Source organism: Dipodomys merriami, unplaced genomic scaffold (assembly GCF_024711535.1).
Source record: "Dipodomys merriami isolate MVZ:Mamm:240054 unplaced genomic scaffold, mDipMer1.0.p SCAF_584, whole genome shotgun sequence".
NCBI classification, from domain to species: Eukaryota; Metazoa; Chordata; class Mammalia; order Rodentia; family Heteromyidae; genus Dipodomys; species Dipodomys merriami.
In genome coordinates, this window is record NW_027206162.1 from 271,385 (window position 1) to 288,088 (window position 16,704).

A 16,704-nucleotide genomic window follows, 5' to 3' on the forward strand; every position below is an offset into this window, starting at 1 on the left:
AACTTTGGTCTGTGGTTCCCACAGGCCTCCTAGGGGAGACCCACGCAGGCCCAGAAGCTACTGTGGGCTACAGGAAAGGGGGAAGAGAGAGGTGGAAAGGAATATCTACTGAAATCTTCCCCAAAGCAGCCATGAAACAGTGATGGTGAAAACATACTGGTCTCATACTTCGCATTGCTGAAAAAAAGAACAACAAATACACACACACACACACACACACACACACACACACACACACACACACACACACACACACACACACACACACACACATACACAAATCCAGAACGGTGACTGTAGACTCATCCATGCAGCACCTGCAATTTGCCAATTGATCACTCACTTGAGCACAGTCAGGCTCTCTCTCTTTCTCTCTCTCTCTCTGTCTCTTTCATGCATGCACACACACACACACACACACCCACACACACACACACACACACACACACACACACACAAATAGACTCACAGTAGTGCCCCTCCTGAGTTTGTTGGTTCCTCATCTAGGACAATGTACAAGCTGGACCACGGGAGTTCCCTTGTCAGAACCAGGGGCTCGACCCAAGGAAGCACCACTCTAATAATGCTGAACCACCATGCCTCTCCCTTTCTCCAGGGCCAGACGCTTTCCCTTGGGAATAAACAGCCATGACTCCCCATTCACCAAAACCCTAGGCCAGGGCTCTGGGTGAAGGAGTCCTGAGACAGGTGGCTCTTCAGAGCCTGGACTGAAAACAAGCAGGAGATCATGGTGTACCCAGAGAATTGTCTGACCAGGGGTGTGGGCAGTGTTGGGGAAATGGATGAGATCCTAAAGGCTACATACATGGATGAACTTCCTACTCCAGCCTAGATGCTTCTGGGTGACTTGGTGGATTCTTGGGGAGGATGAGGAAACCAGATGGTCCTGGAGCACCAGCAGATGGTGGCAGAGCTGGGAAATGTGATCACCCTGTGAGTGCTGTTGACAGCTGGAATGGGAAGGACCAGCAGGGTGTACTTGTGTTGTGGGGGCGTGTTCTTCCCAGACATTCACCTTCTATCTGAACCCTAGTGCCCTCACCTCCCTAGTGGGCTCTTCTGGGACCCTCCTCAGGGGAAAGTGTGACCGAGCACAAAAGACAAGGGCTCACACAGAATGGGGGGCTATCTTCTTGTTTTTTAAAATCAAGGGATAACATATGTATTTAGACATATTAGCAGCGAAAAATGTATGCTTCAACACACTTATTGGGGAAAAGTCTGAAAATATTACTACACTGAATTCAAGGGTATTTGCAGGAGACCTGACAGAGAAGTTCTCTAGAACATTTCAAGAAATTAAAAAGGGAGGGGAGGGGAAGGGAAAGGGTCAAAAGGGAAATATCCTCAGTTTAATTGACAAAGTGCAGTGCTTGCTCCGACTTAATTTCTGTCTCTCCCCTGCCCCGTCCCCAAAAAGTTTCCAGATGAGTACATCACTTAGACGAAAGTTCATCTACTGGAATAAAGGGAGATACCACTTGGGCAGGTGACACAGGAGAGTCGGTGGTAGTGCTGACTTTAGCTGGTGAGTTACAAGAAGATCCCGCACTGCTGCTGTTTCCATCCAGGGTATCCGAAGACACACACACACCAGGATCTGACAGCTGTGCTACGTCAGAAGAAAGCATGTTGGTGATGCCTTGGAAAAATCTCTTTGGCTGAAACTCAGTTTCCATTTCACATTTTCTTTTCAATGGTCCAAGAACACTTGGTTGGATACAATTGATGGGACTCTGGTTTCTCCGGGTGGTAAATTGGGTCGTCGGGCTTGGGATGGGGCGTGGAGGCAATCCATTGCTACTCACAAAACTTTGCAAGGATGGTGAAAAGCACTGCTTCCCAGTACCCCGGGTGGGTGACGGTGCTATTGACACAGGAATAAAATCCATGCACTTGGGCGAAAGCGGATTTCTCCACGTCGTTGTCACTAAGTCTGAAACTTTCCTCCCAGGAGTGGCTTATCTGCATTGCGGTCTGGACCACGTGATCATGGACCATCTCTTGGTTGATCAGGTCCATGCCCTCCGCCTGTTTGATTGATCTGGTGCAAGCCGCTGCTGTGCATGCAGACGGAGGAGGCCAGGAGCAGCAGGCCATGGCGGCCTGGATATGTGGTGCTGTTCTGCCTGGGGCTAGGAGCCTTGGCCTGGAACACCGGCGAGGTGTCACTGAGGCCGTGGATGAGGGGGGCGCTGTTAGACCTCCAGAGGCCCCCTCTGCCGCGGCCGGTGCTGCAGCCGCCTCTGCCTTGGCCACTGCCACAGCCATCCTCTGCCGGACTACTGCCGGGACCCGGAGGCAGCTCTGGGTCCAACTCCATCTTCACCTGAATCAGGTAGGGGGGCAGGGAAGCGGGGGCGGTCCTCGGTCAGGCCTCGGGGACTCCCATATCCCGCAGTACAGGGAAGCCACAGCCACCACAGCCTTCTGGGGGGCTATCTTCTGCATCCAACACATCCCCACCCCCAGAAAAAAGGAAACATCCCAAGAAGGCAGGTGTGGAGGTGCTGCTCCCTCTGACTAAAGCCACCAGGTTCCCTGTGGCACACCCTCTTCACCCATCCCTGCATCTGCCTTTTTCCTGGGACACTGGCCACTAGGGATGGGGGTGGGATTCCAGGATCAACATCCACTCTCCCACCCCCCACTCCTGGGGGGCATTTGTGGCAGAGTCAGGGCTGACCTGCCTGGTGCTGGGGAGGCGAGTTTGGGACCCAAAAGGCGAGGCAGGTGTCACGGGTCTGGGTCCGTGGGGGGTGTGGGGTAGGGGGAGGTCGTGAGGTGCAAACCCGCGTGGTTTCCACTGGGGAACAGGTCCGGCTGCAAGGAGGCCAGGGGTGCACCATCGCTGGATGACTCCAAGAGGCACCACGAGTCCAAGGTGGCTGCAACCTGTTTCAAATGAGGTGCCACGGGGAGGGCAGGAGAAAGGGCCGGGGCAGGAGCTGGCAGGTGGCAGGGCTGAGCTTGCCCCCTGGTGCAGGGGCCTTGGACTCAGGGCCTACCTGGCCTCTGAGCCTCCCTGAGACTGTGAGAGGGATGTGCCTGCTGTGCGGGCTTTGTGTCCTCTGTGCTCCTGGCCCAGACCTGTGCTCCTACATCAGCGGAGGCCAGTCATGGATGCTGCCACCCCTGGTGCATGTGCCTGCTCTTCTCTGCTCCTTCTCTCTGCCCCCACTTCTCACCCAGGCTGCCCAGCCCCTGCTGCACAAGTATGCCAGCTCCCGTGTGCACCTGTCTGCAGCAACTATGTGCCCCTTCAAACATGCCCTGTCCTCCCCTCAGTCACACTACTTCCCCACCTCGGCCATGCCCCTTCCCCTGGCTTGGTACTGCTCTGACTCTGCCTTAAGGCTACCAGGCCATGGCAGAAGCATCCTCACCTCAGCTCAGGGCTTTCCCCCAACCCAGGCAGCTGTCTGGGGGAATTGAAGTTCCCCTCAGCCCAACCACTGGGGGAGACTCTTCTCCATCCACCCCACAAACCAAGCAGGTGCAAGGTAACGCTCCGAGTTTGTGTGTGTGTGTGTGTGTGTGTGTGTGTGTGTGTGTGTGTGTGTGTGTGTGTGTGTGTGTGTGTGAGTGTGTGTGTGTGTGTGTGATTGTCCTCTCAAGGACTCAGAACATTGAATCTTTTGGCATGACAGCACACAGCACACTTATAAAAATGGAAAGGCTTGGAAAAAATTATATTAAGTGAAGTAATCCAAGCCCAAAGAAACATGGTTTCTCTTATTTGCAATATCTAGTATATGTATGAGTCAAGCAGAAAAGGTCAGATAATGTGATGTTAGGAAAATGAACCCTTAGATATGTATTTAAATGTTTTTTTTCTTTCATGCATTTGTTTCTAACTCATTTATAAGATTATTTCTTTGTTGCTTTGTATGTCCCTCCCCCAAAGTATAACCCCTGTTTTCACTATATTTCATGTCGATATAATTTGTGGAGGAGATGGGGAAAAACAAGTCGTTTAAGGATACAGGTGGACCCATTGCAACTATGAGAAGTACAAGTTGTCATGTCCAATAAGAACTTTACAACTTTGGTGCCGGGGTGGGGGATGGGGGGGGATTGCATGGTGGAGCGGGGGGGCTAGGAAGGGATGTGAAGGGTAAACAAAGGAGGAGGCTGCAATGCTTGATAAGAAATGTATTCATTATCTTGCCAATGTAATTGTAACCCCTCTGTACAGTATGTTCACAAAAAATAAAAATTAAAATAAAAAAGCACTAAGAACCCTGTGTAATGGATTCAGCACAATGTGCCTTTTGAAGGACTCAGCACATAGCAACTTTTCGGATCCTCATGGTAATTTAATTACCAATAAGATTAGACATGCCATTTTGACATCACTAAACTTAAATATCATATTATGGCATTATATATCATAGTGACATTAGAGACATATTGTGAATTCCTATTCTGTGATTTCATTCTATTACAAGCTAGCAATATTGGAATATTGGTGGATATCAGAAATCTATTGTGATCTCAAAGCCATTGTGACATGAAAATTCCTTTTTGACATCACAGTGCCATTGTGATACCATTAACCTGTTCTGACATCACAAACCTGTCCTGTCCATTGTGACCTCATCACCAATGTGACATCACAAAGCCAATGTGATATCACATTGTTATTGTGACATTACAATCACCTTGATACCTCCAAAACCCCTTATGACATGTTTAGCACCTTTGAATAAACACATGGCCTTTGTGACATCACAGTCCCTTTGTGTATCCATATCCTCATTGTGAAATATCAACTGAGATCAAATACGCCATTGTAATATCATAAAGCATTAACAATATAATCATTGGTGTGACATCACATTGTCATTTTGACAATATCAGGTCATTGTGACATCACAAATCTGTAATGACTCTACATTGTCATTGTGACAACATATATACATTATGAAGGCCTATTATGTGATTTCGTTGTATTTCAAATGTGGGTTCATATCAAACACATTTGAACTTCATAACCATTGTGACATGACAATCCCTTTGTGATATAAGATTGCCATTGTGACATCTAAACAACTGTGACAACTCAAACATGTCCTGTCCTCATAAGTTTTGTGACATGTTGCCACTGTGTTAGGCCCATTGAGAGCTCAATCTATTTTCGATCTCATATTATTTCAGGTATGACATTAAATATTAGAAATATACTGTGATATTATGAATATTGTGACATCACACTGCTAGATGTAATGACCATTGTGTCATATTGTTACATCACAAATCTGTTCTGACTTCATCACATTTGGGCCAACAAATGACTTTGGAATCCTCACAATCCCATTCTAAACTCATATACTCATTATGAGTTAATGACAATTGAGGTCTGGAATGCCATTGTTACGTCACCAAACCACTGCGACATCACAAAACTATTTTGAACTCATCACTATTATGGCATCACTAACTAATTGTGATATAACAACACTCTAATGACATTATAATTTGACCTCATATTGCAATTGTCATATTACTGAACCCTCATGCTCTCATGCTATTATGATCTCATCACATCTTAGAAAATTATGGCCTTTGAGACATCGAGCACTTTCCGTGAACTTGTATCATTGTGAACTTGTAGCAATTGAAAATTGAAATAAGATGTGATATTTTAAACTAGTTTTGACATCACTAACCCATTTTTTTTTAACACTTTGACAACCAGAACCTGTTAGGTACCCTACTACTTTTGACAAAAAACATGGCCTTTGTTTCATCACAGTTCATTTGTATATGTCATTGTGACTTCATCCTCATATCCTCACTATAAACTAATGGCAATTAAGATCTGACATGCGATTGTGACATCATAAACACTTTGTGACATCATCACCAGTGTGACATAAGACTGTCATTATGACACCATCAGCTCATTGTGACAACACCAAGCTACAGTGACACATAGGATTATGAAATCACATTGCCATTTTGCTGTCATAAACCCATTGTGAATGTATATCTTGTGATTTCATTCTATTTCAAATGTGGCATATCAGTTGATATCAGAAACACATTGTGACCTCATAACCATTGTAAGATAATAAACCCTGTGTGACATCATAACCAGTGTGACATTATATTGTTGTTATGACATCTTTAGCTTATGGTGACATCACAAAATGTTAATGACAGTATAGCATTTGCCATTGTCATTGTGACATCATTGTCACATTACGAATGCCAAATCTGTAATTTCATTGTATTTGAAATGTGACATGTGGGTTGATATCAGAAACTCATGGTGATGTCATAACCATTGTCTCATAAAAGTCCCTTTTTACATCAATTTGGCAATGTGACATCACACTGGCAATGTGATGCTAGTAAGGCATCGTGATATCACAAGGGTCATGAACTCACAATGGATTTCTGGTATCAACCAACATGCCACATTAGAAATAGAATCAAATAACATAATAGGCAAACACAATGTGTCTATGACATCAGAATGACTATGTGATGCTGCAATGCTATGATGTCATTGTAGTTTTACCTGTCAAAATGAGCAAATTGTGTCATAATGGCAACCTGAGGTCACAATTATGATTATGTCAGAAAGGATTTATTATGTTTCAATGGTATATCTGATGTCAGTTTTCATTAGTTCCCCATGAGGATATGGATACAAAAAGGTTCTGTGATGTCACAGAGGCCATGTGTGTTTTCAAAGGTGGAAAGAGGTCATTATAAGTTTGGGATGGCCCAATGTGATCCATAATGTCACAATGAAAATGAGATATCCCAGTGGGTTTTTGATGTCACAGTGGTGATGAGGTCAAACCGATTTTGTGATGTCACAGTTTGTAATATCAGAATGATATATCAAATTTCAATGACTCATAATTCAATATGAGGATACAGGTGATGGAAAAAGCTCCATAGTATGAGGTCATACTATATGAAAACCCGATGGGACAGTGATTTCCCAATGACAATGTGATATCTCATCATCATGTTATAAGAATGTTTTGGGAGAGTTCCGGGAAGATGGCGGAGGAGAAGCTGGAATCTGAACAAGCTCTCGCATAGAAAGCAGTTTTAGAGTTCCAGTGAACAGTCCTAAGCCAGAGAATCACACCAAGTGTGTCATCACAGGACAGAGAGTTAGACAAGAGAGGGGAAGCCAAGGAAACGCAGCAGCTGCCGCTCCGGCAGCGGGGCCGCGGCGGCGGCGACCACCGCCGCGGAGACATACCTGAGACACAGAGAGTCGGGGACGAAGGAGACAGACGCAGCGGACGAGCGGATTCTACTCAACACCAACAAGAACCGACAAGGAGCGAACATCTTCATCCTGCTGTTTGCAGACCAGAGACGACCCAGGATCCAAGACTCGGCGTGAGTACAAGCCCGACATCCTCACTCCTCAAGGAGCAGAGGAGGGAAGGCCACCCCTCCCCCCCCAGCACCGGTGATCTCCATCATGGATACCGACAAAGTTCGGAGGAGCTGCTAGCTCCAGCTCAGGCCTTGGAATAAAATGAGTCATTTAGCAGGTCACAAGAACTTAACGGCGAAGTGACCTGCCAGACTCAGCTCCATCCAGGGAAAAGTCACCCAGCTCAGGCGCCAGCCATCGGAGTGCCTTGCTTCACTGGATAACCAGAGCCAGAGGCTGCCCCTCCCTCTAGCAGCCTCGACAATCAATTGAAAAACAGAAACCCTGAGAATGGCTCCAGGCTGGGCGCTGTGAGCTTTATCACAAAATAGCCCCAGGGAAAAGCTACTGTTTATTGAAAGGCCTCAACTCTACCCAGAACCTAGCCTCATCACCACATCCCCCTCTTTTGTGACTCTCAAAGCAGACCACCCTCCCAGAAAACTAACCTGGGAGGGGGATCTCAAAATCTTGGGTAAAGCAGAGCATTTTTCTGCCTCTTCCAACCAACCGAGTTAAGAAACCAATCAAGCCAGAGGACCTCAAGCTGACCAGAGACTCCAAAAAGAGACTGATTGCAGACAAAAGGGAGATACAGGATTCTTCCCACTCCACCCCCACCCAAAAAAAAAAAATCAAAAGACTTTTTTTTCTTTTTTTTTTTTTCTTTTTCTTTTTTTTTCTTTTTTTCTTCTTCTTCTTCTTTTCTTTTTTTTGCTTGTTTTTTGTTTTTTGTTACCTTATATATATATATATATATATATATATATATATATATAAATTTTTTTCCCTTCTAAAACTTTTATTAATCTTTAATTTTTGCCTCTTCTGAAAAAATAATTGTTTTCCAGTAACCTTTTTTTTTTCTCATCTTATAATTTTTATTTTAGGAATACGTGAATAAGAGTTTTCCTTTCTTTTCTTGTCTTCTTTCTCTTTTTCTTTCTTTCTTAATTATCTTTTTGTTTTTTATCTAGCTCTACTGAACTTCTGATCTTTTCTCCTCCCGTTCCCATCCTTAAAGCTTTTCACATCTCCTCTATGTCCCTCCCCTTCTCTGAACATATTCACATTCCTCTCTAAATAGACGGTCTTTTAACCTCTATAATAACATTAATTTTTACGTTTCTATTCTTTTTTTGGTCTCTCTTTATTCCCCTTTCCGTCTCTTCTTTTTCTCTCTCTCTCTACTTGCATCCTACCCAACTCATTTCCTGCACTGTGATTAGGACATAGTTAACTCTACCTGTGACTCCCCACACCAATCTATTCCTATTTTTTACCCACATCTCTCCCTAATCCTAATAATTTCTGGTTTTCCAAATTCTTTTCTGCGGTTCGAAGTCCTTTAACATATAGTCGTTTGATGTTGAATAGATGTATCTGTTGAACTAGATTGTATCTGTAGACTATTGACTGTACAAATGCAAACTTTGGTTGATGGTTGCCTTAAGATAGTGTTCTAGCACAAAACTGGTGCAATCTTCATCTCAAATGGGCAGAGTAAGCCGGAAAAACACAAGAAAAATGGCAAATTCGGGTATCTCAATTCCCAAACTTGATAATCAGGGATTAGAACAGATAAAGAATAATCCAGAGGAGAGTTCCCAAATAGCTCTACAAACACTAATAGCAAACATGATAAATGAGAAGTTTGACAATGTACAAAGGACTCTGTATGAGCGTGATAGGGAGAGAGAGGAGGCATCCCAGAAGTTTATACAGGAATATCATAAGCGTGAGGAAGCTTCTCAAAAACTGATACAGGATTTGCGTGAACAACTTGAGAATACTCAAAGAGAAAGGGAGGAATGGCGTGAGCAGCAGAGAACACTCAAAGAGAACTGCAGGAATCCCACAGAAGGGAGGAAACTAATCAAAGAGTAATTCACGAATTAAGAGACCAGGTAGAGAATACACAAAGATCACTAAAGACATTCATGGAATCCATTAACAAAGAGCTGAAGGAAGTCAGGGAGACCACAAAGGGAATGCTGAATGGAACCCAACAGAAGGAATGGGAGTCCAAAGAAACCATAACCAATCAACTAAGTGATTTGAGAACAAACACTGAACACCAAATTAAGGAAGTAAAGAAAATCATACAAGACCTAAAACAGAGCTTCAACAAAGAACTTGAAGCCATCAAAGCTGACCAATTAGAAGGAAAAGAGATAAAAAACAAAGTAGAGAGTCTTGACAGCAGGTTAGACCATGCAGAAGATCGAATCTCAGGGATTGAAGACAGCCTAGATATTATAGAGAAAGAACATACAACCATCCAAGACAAGTCCAAGAAATATGATAGGTCTATCCAACACCTGGAAGACACCAACAGAAGGCCCAATCTAAGGATAATGGGTGTAGAGGAGCACCTAGAAACAGAAGTTAATGGTCTAGGAAATTTGTTTAACAGGATCCTAGCAGAGAACTTCCCAAACATACAAAAAGATAGGCCTATTCAGATACAAGAAGCTTTTAGAACCCCAAATAGACCAGACCAGAATAGGACATCCCACCTTCACATTATAATCCACACAGGATCAACCCAGACCAAGGAAAAGATCCTTAAAGCTGTCAAGGAGAAAAGGTTAATCACCTATAAAGGGAAACCAATTAGAATCACCTCAGATTTCTCAGCAGAGACAATCAAAGCAAGAAGAGCCTGGAATGACGTATGCCATGCCCTAAAAACAAACAACTATCAACCAAAAATACTGTACCCAGCTAAACTCTCCTTCATAACTGAAGGCCAAATAAAAACCTTCCATAGCAAAGAAAAATTGAAACAATACATCTCCACCAAACCAGCCCTGCAAAAGATTCTTAAAGATGTCCTACACATAGAAAACCAACAAGAACGCAACAAAGTCCAAGAAACTGCACCCAAACTGAGAATCCAAGAACCTTAGGAAGAACCCAGTTTTCACAGCCCCCAAGAAGGTGGATAACATGGCAGGAACACCCAAATACCTCTCAGTCCTATCTCTTAACGTTAACGGACTGAACTCTCCAATTAAGCGACATAGACTGTCTAGTTGGATTAAAAAACAAGACCCCTCCATCTGCTGCGTGCAGGAGTCACATCTTGCCCGTAAAAACAAACATATTTTCAAAGTTAAAGGCTGGAACAAAATCTACCAAGCAAACGGCCCTCATAAACAGGCGGGAGTTGCAATCCTAATATCAGATAAAATAGACTTCAAGCTAAAATTCGTGAGAAGAGATAAAGAAGGTCGCTACATACTAATTAAAGGATCTCTCCTTCAGGAGGATATTACAATTCTAAATATCTATTCGCCAAACAATGGAGCACCCAAATTTATCAAAGAACCACTACTTTCCCTCAAATCCCATATAGATCCAAAGACATTAATTGTTGGGGATTTTAACACACCACTCTCCCCACTAGATAGATCAACTCGGCAAAAACTCAACAGAGAAACTCAGATCTAAACAGCTGCATAGATCAACTAGACTTAACAGACATTTATCGAACATTTCACCCAGCAGCAACAGAATACACGTTCTTCTCAGCAGCACATGGAACGTTTTCTAAAATAGACCACATTTTAGGCCACAAAGCAAACTTGTCTAAATTCAGAAACATTGAAGTTATACCTTGCATTCTCTCTGACCACAAGGGAATAAAATTAGATCTCAACACCAAAAGCCACCAAAGAAAGGCCGGTATCACATGGAGGCTTAACAACACACTGCTGAATCATGAGTGGGTCATGGAAGAGATTAGAAAGGAAATTCAAATGTTCATGCTATTCAACAAAAATGAACACACAAATTACCAGCTCCTCTGGGACACAGCAAAGGCAGTACTCAGAGGCAAGTTTATAGCTCTGAGCTCCTACATCAACAAATTGGAGAGATCTGAAACTAACAATTTAATGACAGATCTAAACCTCCTTGAAAAAGAGCAGCAAGATAAACCCCAATCCAGTAGACGGAAAGAAATAATCAAAATTAAATCAGAATTAAATGAATTAGAATCCAAAAATACTATAGAGAGAATCAACAAAACAAAGAGTTGGTTCTTCGAAAAACTTAACAAAATTGACAGACCCTTAGCAAACCTTATCAGAAAAAGGAGAGAACACACCCAAATTAATAAACTCAGAGATGAGAATGGAAACATCACCACGGAAACAACCAAGATTCAGAACATTATTAGGGCATACTTCTCAAAACTTTATGCTAATAAGTTTGAGAACTTGACAGAAATGGACCTTTTCCTAGCAAATATTGACATGCCAAAACTAAACCAAGATGAGTTAAACCAGCTTAACAGGCCCATATCAAGCATTGAAATAGAAACAGCAATAAGAGACCTCCCAGCTAAGAAAAGTCCAGGACCAGATGGTCTTACAGCAGAATTTTACAAGGCCTTCAAAGCAGAGCTCACACCAATACTCCTCCAACTCTTCAATGAAATTGAAAGAGAAAGCTCACTACCGAACACATTCTATGAAGCCATCATAACCCTCATCCCAAAACCAGGCAGGGACTCATCAAAGAAAGAGAACTATAGACCCATTTCTTTGATGAACATTGATGCAAAACTTCTCAACAAAATTTTGGCCAATCGACTTCAACAATTCATCCAAAAAATCATAGACCATGATCAAACAGGATTCATTTCAGGGATGCAAATCTGGTTCAATATACGCAAATCAATTAATTTTATTCATCACATCAACAGGAGCAAGAATAAGAACCACGTGGTTATCTCAATAGATGCAGAAAAAGCATTTGACAAGATCCAACACCCCTTTATGATGAAGGTTCTGGAAAAATTAGGAATCCATGGAACATTCTTCAATACAATAAAGGCTGTATATGACAAACCTACAGCCAGCATTATACTCAATGGTGAAAAACTAAAGCCATTTCCTCTTAGCTCAGGAACAAGACAAGGATGCCCACTCTCTCCACTTCTCTTCAATCTAGTATTAGAATGCCTAGCTACAGCAATAAGACAAGATGCAGACATAAAGGGGATCCAAATAGGGAAAGAAGAAATAAAACTCTCCCTCTTTGCAGATGACATGATCTTGTATTTAAAGAATCCCATAGACTCCACTCCCAAATTACTCAAGCTGATTCAAAACTTTGGCAAAGTAGCAGGTTATAAAATTAACCCCCCAAAATCAATGGCTTTTCTATATGCCAACAATGAGAAAAGTGTGGCTGAAATTAGGAAAGCAACTCCATTTGTAATAGCCCCACAAAAAATAAAATACCTAGGAATTAACTTAACCAAAGAAGTGAAGGACCTCTATGATGAAAACTTTAAAATCTTGAAAAAGGAAATCAACACAGAACTTAAAAAATGGCAAAACCTCCCATGCTCCTGGATTGGCAAGATTAACATCGTGAAAATGGCAATACTTCCCAAGGCTATCTACAAATTCAACGCGATACCTATCAAAATTCCACCCTCATTCTTCAAGGAAATAGAGGAGGCAATCCAAAAATTCATATGGAACAATAAAAGACCCCGAATAGCAAAAACGCTCCTCAACGGAAAGAACACTGCTGGAGGAATATCAATACCAAATTTCAAACTCTACTATAAATCCATAGTAATCAAAACAGCTTGGTATTGGCATAAGAACAGACCTCAGGACCAATGGAATAGAATTGAAAACCCAGAAATGAACCTACAGACCTATAGCCATCTAATCTTAGATAAGGAAGCTAAAACAATAGAATGGAAGAAAGACAGCCTCTTCAGTAAATGGTGCTGGCAAAATTGGTTAACTACATGTAGAAAACTAAAGCTAGATCCTTATATATCACCCTGTACCAGAATCAACTCCAAATGGATCAAAGACCTTGAACTCAAAGCAGACACTCTGAAAACATTACAGGACCGAATAGGAGAAACCCTAGGTCTCCTTGGTTCAGGTCGAAATTTTCTGAATAGAGACCCGGAAGCACAACAAATCAAAGAAAGGTTGGACAAATGGGATTGCATAAGATTGCAGAGCTTCTGCAGGGCAAATGACATAGCTGGCAAGATCAATAGAAAGCCCACCGATTGGGAGAAGATCTTTACTAGCCATACAACGGACAAGGGTCTCATATCTAAAATATACTTGGAACTCAAAAAATTAAACCACCCAACAACAAATCCTCAAAGAATCAACTGCCCAATAAATAAGTGGGCGAAAGACTTAAAGAGAAGCTTCTCTGAAAAAGAAACAAGGATGGCCAATAGACACACGAAGAAATGTTCAACATCCCTAGCCATAAAAGAAATGCAAATCAAAACAACATTGAGATATCACCTCAATCCAGTTAGAACAGTAAAAATCAAGAACTCCAACAACAACAGATGCTGGAGGGGATGTGGACAGAAAGGAACCTTACTTCATTGTTGGTGGGAATGTAAACTTGTTCAACCACTTTGGAAAGCAGTATGGAGGTTCCTCAGAAGACTTCACATAGATCTCCCCTATGATCCAGCAATCCCACTTTTGGGCATTTACCCAAATGTTTTCAAACAAGACCACACTAATGCTACCAGCACAACTATGTTTATTGCAGCATTATTTACCATAGCTAAGATATGGAACCAACCCAGATGCCCCTCAGTAGATGAATGGATCAAGAAAATGTGGTATATATACACAATGGAATTCTATGCCTCCATCAGAAAGAATGACATTTCCCCATTTGTTAGGAAATGGAAAGGTTTGGAAAAAATTATATTAAGTGAAGTAAGCCAGGCCCAAAGAAGCATAGGTCCCATGGTTTCCCTTATTTGCAATATCTAGTATAGGTATGAGTCAAGCGGAAAAGATCAGATAATGTGATGTTAGGAAAATGAACCCTTAAACATGTATTTTAATGTTTTCGTTTCTTTCATGCATGTGTTTCTAACGCATTTATAAGATTATTTCTTTGTTGCTTTGTATGTCCCTCCCCCACAGTGTAACCCCCGCTTTCACTATATTTGATGTCAGTATAAAATGTGGAGGAGATGGGGACAAACAAGTCGTTTAAGGATTCAGGTGGACCTGTTGCAACAATGAGAAGTACAAAATGTCATGTCAAAACCAGCTTTACAATGTCGGTGTGGGGGGGGAGGGGGGTATAATTGGGTGGGGGGAGGGGGGTAAAATTGGGTGGGGGGAGGGGGGAGGCGGGGAAGGGAAGTGAAGGGTAAACAAAGGAGGAGGCTGCAATGCTTGGTAAGAAATGTATGCATTATCCTGCCCATGTAATTGTAGCCCCCCTGTACAGTATGTTCTCAAATAAAATAAAATACAATTTAAAAAAAAAAGAATGTTTTGATGTCACAATTGATGATGCAATACTGATGAAGTCGCAATAGATTTGAGATGTCCCAAGGGGTTGTTGATGGCACAATGGCATGTGTGACCTCAAATTTCATTAACACACACTGAGTATATGAGTTTGGGAAGGGATTCTGATGTCAGCAAATCATATGTGTTCAAAAAGGTTAAGAACTAAGAGATCTGAGATGTCACAAAGTGACATAATGGTTATGATATCCAGTGGTGTGATATCATGATGTTACACTGGATTTTAGATATGTCATGTCATATCTGAAATACAAGGTTGAACACAGATTTTCAACTCACAAAGGTCCTAATATATCACAATGGCATGTCACAAAATTATGAGAACAGGAGACGTAGTTGATGTAACAGTAGGTTAGTGATATAACAAAGGGAATGTGCAGTGACAGAGATTTAGATGTCAAAAAGGTTATGAGTTCACAATGGTTTACTGATAACGCAGATGGCACATTTCAGATAGAATGAAATCAAAGAATAGGCATTCAAAATGGGTCTATGACATGAAAATGACAATGTGATGTCAAGGCAGCAATGATGATAGTATATGTACATATTATCTTGGTCATGTAACTGTAATCCTCTGTACACTGTATTTACAATTAAAAAAACTCAGAAGAAAAAAAAAGAAAAATATGGTATGGTGTCACTGGGGTTTGGTGAAGTCACAATGAATGGTGGTGTCATGATGATAATATGATTTCACAGTCATAATTATTGCACAAAATATTTGTGATGATACAATGCTATGTGTGATAACAATTTTCATTACTTCACTATGAAGATATGAGTACACAAAGGGTCTGTGATGACACAGAGGTCATGTGACTTTTTTTCATTTTTTCATGTTTTTGTTTTTTACTGTGAAAATACTGTACAGAGGGGTTACAATTACATGGGCAAGATAATGAGTACATTTCTTATCAAGCATTGTAGCCTCCTCCTTTGTTTCCCCTTCCCATCCCTTTCCATCCTCCCCCTGCTCCCCCAATCCTCCCCACTCCCCCTCCCCCAATGAAGGCTGTAAAATTCGTTTTCGACATAACGACTTATACATCTCAAGAATTCACAATAGCTTTGTGATGTCACAATGTGATTGTGAAGGCACAACAGCAATGTGATGTCACAATGGTTTTGTGATGTCACAGTGGTGATAATGTCACAATGAGTTTGTGATATCATTATGAGTTTGTAATATCATAATGACATATCCAATTTCAATTTCTACTAGTTCACAATGAGGAAACAATTTCAAAGAAAGAAAAGCTCCAATGACCATGAGTTTGTGTCATAACTTTTGCGATATGCTGCCATTAGGATACTTTAGGCGTTCAGTAAGCATATAATCTGTTTTCAAACTCATAATGTGACTATCAATGTGACATCACATTGATAGACATCAAGAACATGGTGTCACATTGTGAACTCACAAATTTGTTAGGGCTTCATCACATTTGTGCCAACACATGACTTTGGAGACAACACAGAGATCCGGCATGCCATTGTGACATTTCCAACCAATTGTGACAGCACAAACCTATTATAGTAGAAACACATTGTGATCTAATAGCCATTGTGGTAGCACAATCCCTTCATGACCCCACATTTCCATAGTGATATCGCTAACCCAATGTGAAATTCCAATCCTCTGATACCCAATCCGCATATGAAATATGATACCGAATCCAGTGTGACATCTTGATCATGGTGACTTCACACTGATAGATATTATGAGCATTTTGTCACATTCTGACAACACACACCTGTTAGGACTTCATCACTTTTGTGACAACGCATGCCTTTGGAGACATCACAGTCCATTTGTGAGCTCATATACTCATAGTGGGTTAATGACAATTGAGATCACATGTGTCATTTTGATATCACCAACACATTGTGACATCACACACCTCTTGTAAACTCATCACC

General features: G+C 41.9%; 1 pseudogene; it reads right to left on the minus strand.

Annotated features, from left to right (window-relative positions):
• Positions 1 to 1,219: 1,219 nt before the first annotated feature.
• On the minus strand, positions 1,220 to 16,481 carry LOC138813092 (PPP2R1A-PPP2R2A-interacting phosphatase regulator 1-like; annotated as a pseudogene).
• Between the last annotated feature and the right edge of the window lie 223 nt (positions 16,482 to 16,704).